Raw genomic sequence first — 8,706 nt, forward strand, 5'->3', positions numbered from 1 at the left:
TGTGCCTCTGTCAGCAAGGTATATCCGAAGTTCTCAGAAAAGCCTGAGAGGTTATTTTGGGGGTCCCAGAATGCTCAAAAAATGTTCCATATAAATTAATGATAATAGCATCTTCACTTTATGCCATTTTGGCTTAGAAAACTTTTCATAGGAATGCTGTACTTTCAGATAGCTGGGGAAAACCTGTATTTAGAAGCTTCCCTGGTAATTCAAATTAGCGAGGCTTTAAAACAACCGTTAGAAGGTAAGTACTTAAAAACAAACCCTTCCATCTTCAACACATTCCTTGAGCAGATAACTTGAGAAGTTTTGATCACAACTTACTTTCTAGCCATTCAATTAAATCAATAGCTTGGAAATACTGGTGTGGGGTCATTTCACCCCTTGATTTTCCTCACCCCCTGACCTTTCTCTAGGCATTTTGCCCACCTCCCACTAAGCTGGAAATTGTTCTCCTGTACATTTGGACATTGACAGCCCTCATCATTGAAGACTTTCCTCTCTGCTGCTAGGTCACCTTCATCTCCCCATGGATACTCACTCTAGAATTCACTACAGTCCATAGCCAAACTAACAAATGTTTCACTGCAGAGAACTTATGAAGACGCTGTGCCTCTTTGGTGTATCCGCAGTGTTATATACCTAGCAGAAACTTCGTACATGTACTTAGAACAAATCCTACTCCAATATGTAGACCCTAAATTTTAGAAAAACTTTAACTGACAAATGAGGGATTTGATAATGCAGGATGGATGGCTTTGTTATTTTTCTCTGTACATCCACTTTCAAAGATCTGTACAAACTGTTGGAAAACATTTCAATAAACCCTATTCTAGATGGTCAGCATTTATACACAGTTTAGAGGACAGCTTTACTTAATTTGAAATGAATTACCTCAAGTACTAAAACAGAAGGTATTATTTTATAATACTAGCAGTTTCCAAGCTTACAGATATTAGTTTCTGACCAAAATAACCTGGTAGGAGCAAATCTATGATGAAAATGACAGTGGATTTCTCCTCCAGGTTAAATATTCTGAAAAACACAGACACTAGGATCCAAGGTTATTACCAGTTACCAGGCAGCAATGTTAGTTCCATTTCTCATTTAATCCTACACTTTGAGTGATGGCATTCTGTGATAAACACATTTATTATTCAATAGCAAAAAGAGGATGGAGGTCTTCCAGAGGAATAACACGGAAAGCCATATTGCTTGAGTTTTCTCAGTTTCGGCATGGCTACATCAGGATCACTTTCAGATTTATTTCCCTTGAACTATGATGAATGCTAAATATAAACTTAGACTTAAAACAATTGAATTCTAGGTCAATACAAATATTTTAAATTAAAAATGATGATCCGAGATTATTCAGTGTTTAATAATAGAATGAATGGCAACCTTATTCCTCTTGGGTTTTTCATATACTGAGATTTTTCATATTACTGAGGAGACGGGAAAAGCAAAGTAAAGACAGAATAGGCCTTTTTGTGCACTAGCACTGCTAGCCCGTTTTTCTCCGGGGAACATGAAGCTCCACCTCTGAATTCCACTCCTACCATTAGATTGGTAGATATATTTCTGTATCAGAGGCATCAACATTCTGTGGACAGGGAATTGGAATCACTAATCAGTCATGTAAACGTAAGATAATCACTTAAATTCCCTGTGTCTGTTTTGCAACTAGGCATATTTATTTGTAAACTCTTCCATTTCTACATGCCAGGGATGGAATAACATTTATATGACATTCTAAGTGTAAAAGCTCATAGAAAAGTTAATCAGCATTATAAAAACAAGCTAGAGCTTATGACATTTTTGATCTGGGACTCTTCTTTCCTCTTTGTTGGCCATAAAGGTTCCTTAAATTTTTTTTCTTCCCAACACAGGAAAAGGTGATCATATACCCATTCATCTAGATCAAGGTTTCTCAATCTGGACACTAAGGATATCTGAAATCATATTTAGTTGTGGGGCTGTACTGTGCTTTGCAGGATGTTTAATACTTTCTCTGGTCCTTACCCACTAGAAGCCAATTGTACCCCCCAGTGGCAATAATGAAGAATCTCTCCAGACATTGCCAAATGTCACAGGGAGGGGGGAAACAAATGACCCCCAGCTGAGAACCACTGACTTAGATTCAATTTTTAACATGTGGGCATAAAAATTATTTTGTTAAAAGTACACCCTACGTTATAAGATATGCTTAAGTATGCCAAATAATAAATTACATGTGTATATATGTAAATGTTCATAAAAAAAGATCTGTGATGATGGTGTCAAACCCATGATTAGCACACTAGATGTTCTTAAAATATGATTAAGAAGGTAAGAGGCATGTTAAAACAAGCATCATGAAAAGTCACACAACAAAAAAATACCAAGGTAAGAGCACAATATTATAAATGCATATTTGAATATGATCAGATGTCATATCATCAAAGCTTAAATGCAAAATAAGAAACAGATAATTAGGTCAATTTAAAGTTAATCTTCTTCCTAAATTGCTAAAGCAAAAATTGTAATGTCATCAGATGACACCAGTCAAGTGTGTGTGTTTGAGATGATCAAGCCTTAATTATTAAACAATGAAGAATGAGAACAGGGACACCTGGGTGGCTCAGTAGGTTAAAGCCTCTGCCCTCGGCTCAGGTCATGATCCCAGGGTCCTAGGATCGAGCCCCACATTGGGCTCTCTACTCAGCAGGGATCCTGCTTTTCCCTGTCTCTCTCTGACTGCCTCTCTGCCTACTTGTGATCTCTGTCTATCAAATAAATAAAAATATTAAAAAAAAAAAAGAATGAGATCAACAGCCCAGACTCTCAACATTTTCTGAATTTCATAGTTGGTTCTTAAAGTCCCTATCATTTGATGACACTCTGTCAGAGCTGAAATGTAACAAAAGAAAAAAGTATCATTTCCTCACATTTTATGGTTTTTATTACTATTGTTTTGGCAGCTCAAGGATACCAGCCATCTGGTTTCTCTGGAGAGGCTTAAGAGTGGTAACTGTGTGGTCCACTGTGAAAACCATCCTGAACTGAAAGCAATGAAAAGCTCCCTGACCCCACTAGAGCCAAAGATTAGGGAGAAAGGGAGAGAGAAGGTGAGAGAGAGAAAAAGAATTCAAGGTCAGGCAAAGGCAAAGCAAAGACAAAAAGCAAAGAAAACAGATGCCTCATTTTCTGGTATTTTACCAGTTAATAAGTTCATTCATAAATCTTATCTTATTCCTTTAAAATAAAAGCTCTATTTTATGAATCATAATAGTTTGTAAATGTCCTCTTCTCCCTCACACATTTGAAAAAGTCATTAGAAACAGCTGGATAAGTCAGACTTCTACTTAACTGTCTTCTGTTTCATACAATTTAAAAAAACAGGAGTATGAAATCTAATATTAGATATAATTTTTCTCCTTATTCTCTACCTGCAAAACAATGAACAACCCAATCACATGTTTTGCCTTGAGTAAAAGTCCAGTAACATTTGTTAAGTAGGTACTATAGAAAAGAGTTTTTCTGGGTGCCTGGGTGGCTCAGTGGGTTAAGTCTCTGCCTTCGGCTCAGGTCATGATCTCAGGGTCCTGGGATTGAGCCCCGCATCAGGCTTTCTGCTCAGTGGGGAACCTGCTTCCTCCTCTCTCTCTCTACCTGCCTCTCTGCCTACTTGTGATCTCTGTCAAATAAATAAGTAAAATCTTAAAAAAAAAAAAAAAAGAGTTGTTCTAAATATCTCCAGATATTATCCTGTTTAATCTCAGCATGAGGTTAGGAGAAATTGGTTATATTTTGAGAAGTACACTTGAATATGGGGAATCTTTTGCCATAAGATGTTGATTTAATAGTGGTACTCAAGACTGAATAAAAGGAGAAGTGAGTAAAAAGATGGAATATAAGGTAATATAGGAAGCTGGAACAATCAGGCAATCACGAATTAAAGGCATGAACTAAAACCTAAAAATAGGAAGAGCATATATGAGAGACCCAGAGGTAGAGCAATAGGGTTTGGCAACCAGGGAGAGTTGGGAAAGAACCACAAAATAAGCTAAGAGTTAGCCATTCGCATGCATCTGATTTAGTACAAAGCCAGACGTCTAGTATCAGCAGATAACTCAAAACCTGAGCTGCTTGACAGTTTAAGAATCCCTGTTCTAAAAGTGCTAGTATAATTTTAGCTGTATTAACTATTCTAGACCTTATGTACCTTGACAACATCATTGCCCTCACTCTTATCACTTGTTATCTTACTTCTTGAATAAAAAAATTATCAGGCATAAATTCTCTCCTGTTTGTCAAAGCTTCAATAGTGAAGGATTCCACATATTCTTAGAGGCAATGGTGAAGTGGAGGAAATCAGAGCAACCGCCAGCCCTCGAAGGGACCCTTATGTTTGATTTCCCATTCTCTTGATTTCAAACCATGCCAAAGGTGGTGATGGAGGAAGCCAGGCCAGAAGGGACCAAAAAAGAGGTCATATCTAGACTAGTATAAAGACAGCTCAAACTCCAAGGCTACTCTCAGCAGGTACCTCTTACAGCCTCCAATTCCATGCAATTTCATTTGGCTCCCAGGTAGCAGATTCTCCAGCACAAGTGTACTTTCATTTTAACTGTTGACCTGCGGCATCAACTGACCTGTGGCATCAATATGACCTGTGGTACATAACTCTCGAATGAAATCCCTGACAGGTTGATCCTCATACAATAGCTTCCTTTCTTCCCAAAGCTGGATTCTCTCTACCTCTTCATATGTGTCCCTTCATCTCCTGTCTCACAGAAAGTCTCCACCTCAGAGCTCAATCCTTCAACCTCTTGCCTTCTTTAAGACTTGGCTCCTTCAGTGACCCCCTCATTCACAAAAATCTTCAGTTCTTCCTGTCTTCGATCTTTCTTCTTTGTTGCTTCCATTTGCGCAGTCTCTAGAGACATACTTGGGGCTCCTTTTCTCTGAAAGAAAAAGACATGTTTATGTCTCTCATGACAGCACAGCACAGCCTATTATGTTAGCTAGCATTCCTCATGCAATGCCTGCACCACCTCTCTGTGTCCCCATACCTCTTACCCCAGAGCTGCTTTCTTTCCTTTTTAGACTAAAATTAGGACATCTGGGTGGCTCAGTCAGGTAAGCATCTGCCTTCAGCTCAGGTCATGATCCCAGGTTCCTAGGATCGAGCCACTCATTGGGCTCCCTGCTCAGCGGGGAGTCTGTTTCTCCCTCTGCCTCCCCGCCCCCCACCCGTGGGCTCTGTCTTCTCTATCCCTCTCTCAAATAATGAACAAAACCTTTAAAAAAAAAAAAAAGACTAAAATTGAATTCGGGACATTTATCAAAGGCCTGTTTCTTCTCTCCCAAAGTAGCACCTTCTGTTCTTCAATTCCCTATTTCTAGTCTATTCCAATCTTCCCCCATCTCCCAATGTGGGTTCCTCTCCAACACCATTTTTCACACTCAGCCCATCTCCCAGGCCTCTCAGCGCTTTCTTTGCAGCTCTGTGTTATTAATCATTACTGTTTCAGTCCTTCCTCCATTATACTCATCTAAGCTATTCTACTGCAATAGCCATCTAAATATGCTACAGAATTTTTTTTTTAAGATTTTTATTTATTTATTTGACAGACAGATCACAAGTAGGCAGAGAGGCAGGTAGAGAGAGAGGAGGAAGCAGGCTCCCCACTGAGCAGAGAGCCCAATGCGGGGCTCGATCCCAGGACCCTGGGATCATGACCCGAGCTGAAGGCAGAGGCTTTAACCCACTGAGTCACCCAGGTGCCCCTGCTAGAGAATTCTTAAATAATCTCATGTTGTAATATAGGAAAGTTCCTTGGCCATTTGTCATCTTATTGTTATCTACTTACATGTATGAACACATGAGCTTGGAAGACTGTCATTGGAAAAGCATGGTCCAGATAATTTCATTTCCCTTGGGACAAATTATACATGTAATACCCATGGTAATACACCAAATCACAAGGTATTCATTCTATAGTCCTCATTTCAATTGTCCAAATGAAAAAGGAAAGTCATCATTGTATCTCATGATTCCAGTCAACTTAGTCAACTTTCTGTCTGCTTCTGGTCTGGCTTGTTCCTCCACAACCTTTAGCATAATCCAAAATTGAAAGAATGGGAAATAAAATTTGCAAGTCAGAAACTTCCTTAGGGAGACATGTAGTGCAGATTTTGAGAGCCTAATGGGGAAAGCATAATGAAAGAAAAGGAGACCTCAAAGAAAGCAAAAGCCATTGAAAATCAATTGTGTCTATCTTATAATTTTCCCAAAGACCCAAAGATGTGGCTCAGGGGCATTGTTGTGAACGCACTCTATAAAACTAAAGCCAGAGCAAAGCTAAGTCTCTGAACTAAGGCATCAGTGATGGGCACAAGGCTTCCTCCTGGCTTCCCAGTATTGTTCAGAATATACAAGGAAGATGTGACATCTTGGCCTATGTTCATCTCTTCCCAGCAGGTTCATGACCTTGACCAAAATGAAGAGCAGCTGGTAGTTACTTCATTTATCTAGTGCAGCCTCACTGATGGGATAGTTTATATTTTATTTTGATATATTGATCAGAACATACTAACTTCTGCACAGACAACCTAAAAATAACCTTAGTTTAATTAAATTAAACTCAGCTTTCATTTCTGTTAGTATCACAGTCAAAGCCTGGTTGGTGGGGAGGGGGATGGGGAAGACTGATCTACCTAGAGAATTAGAGATCCAGCTCTTTACAAATGTGACCCCATACTCCTCTCTGACCAGGGAGTCCTCTCCATTTACCTACCAAATGAGAAAAGATCATTCGGGAGCTCTTTACAGTCAAACCCTCAAAGTGGTGATATCAGTCTGAACAAATTACATTAGCCTGACCCACCCTGATGGTCACACCCTACAAGAAGAAAGACTGGAAAATGTAGTTTAGCTATATACTAAGGAAGAAAAGGTTTTAAATATTGACGACCACAAATGTGCTCTGATACATTATTAAACCATAATAAGATGTTTTTACAACCAAAAGAAAGCGTGAACACTAATGTTAGCATCATCAATGATTATCTGGTTGTTTCTAGAATTGTGGTGACCCACTCAGATCCTTTACAGTAACTAAAATTCATTAGGATGTTTCTTACACCTCCATGCATGGTCAATCCCTCCTAAACCTTAAACAACATGTGCATGTTCATAAATAGGGCATCATTACACATTTGCAATGTGGTATCAAAACTGGACAGAGCTATAACAGAAACTGAAAACTATAGACCGATATCCCATATAAATATAGATATAAAACTACTAGCAAATCCATTCCAGCAACATATAAAAAGAATTATAGATCATGACTAAGTGAGATTTAGTCCAAGAATCTAAGGTTGGTTTCACACCTGAAAACAAATTAGTGTAATACACCATATCAATGGAACAAAGCAAAAAAATGCACATAAGATCATCTTAATTGATCAAGAAAAAGCATCTGATAAAATCCAACACACCTTCATGATAAAAACACTCAACAAAGTAGGAAAATAAAGAAATTTCCTCAACCTGATAAAGCACAGCTATAAAAAACCCAGAGTAAACAACATAGAAAACCGTGAAAGCCTGAGTGCTTTCCCAACATGACTATCTTCTGGTAAGATTCTAGCATCCGGCATATAGAAAAAACTTCCACAACTCAATAACAACAAGACCATCTGAGTTTAAAAGTGAGAAAAGAACTTGAATAGCTATTTCTCTAGATAGGATATGCAAATAGTCAACAAGCACATGAAAAGATGCTCAATATCAATGGTTATTAGAGAAAGGCAAACAAAAACCACAAAGAGAGAGCACCACCGACAAACTAAGATGGCTACCATCAAAACACAGATAATAACAAGTCCTGGCAAGGAGACATTGGAAGGGACCCTTTTACATAGTTGGTAGGAATGCAGAAAAGCAGAAAAATGCAGCCACTTTGGAAAACATTTTTTAAGTTCCTTAAAATCTTAAACATATAGATGGCACATGACTCAGCAATTCTACTCCTTCCTTTATATCCAAGATTATGAAAACATTCCCACGCAGGAATTTGTACACAAATGTTCACAACAGCATTATCCATAATAGCCAAAAAGTGCAAACAACCCAAATGTTCATTAATGGATGAATTAATAAAATGTAGTAAAGCTATAAAAATAAATATTATTTGGTTATATAAATATACCTAATACATCTATATATAAATATGCATATATTTTATATATATAAATATACCTAAAATATATATAATATATATTTTTTATATATGTAAAAGTACCTAAAATATCTAAATATACCTAACACAACATGGATAACCTTTAAAACATTATGCTAAGTAAAATAAGCCCTTTACAAAAGACTATATATTATATGAAATGTCCTTAATAGGCAAAGTCAGAGACAGAAAGTAGATTAGTAGTTGCCTGGGGTTCTGGGTTTAGTGGGAAATAAGGAGCACCTGTTAACAGATTGGCACTTACTTGGGGGAATAATAAAAATACTCTAAAATGGGGGCACCTGAGTGGCTCAGTGGATTAAAGCCTCTGCCTTTGGCTCAGGTCATGATCCCAGGGTCCTGGGATCAAGCCCCACATCCAGCTCTCTGCTCAGCAGGGAGCCTGCTTCCGCCTGCCTCTCTGCCTGCCTCTCTGCCTGCCTCTCTGCCTGCCTCTCTGCCTGCCTCTCTGCCT

Source organism: Mustela nigripes, chromosome 12 (assembly GCF_022355385.1).
Source record: "Mustela nigripes isolate SB6536 chromosome 12, MUSNIG.SB6536, whole genome shotgun sequence".
NCBI classification, from domain to species: domain Eukaryota; kingdom Metazoa; phylum Chordata; class Mammalia; order Carnivora; family Mustelidae; genus Mustela; species Mustela nigripes.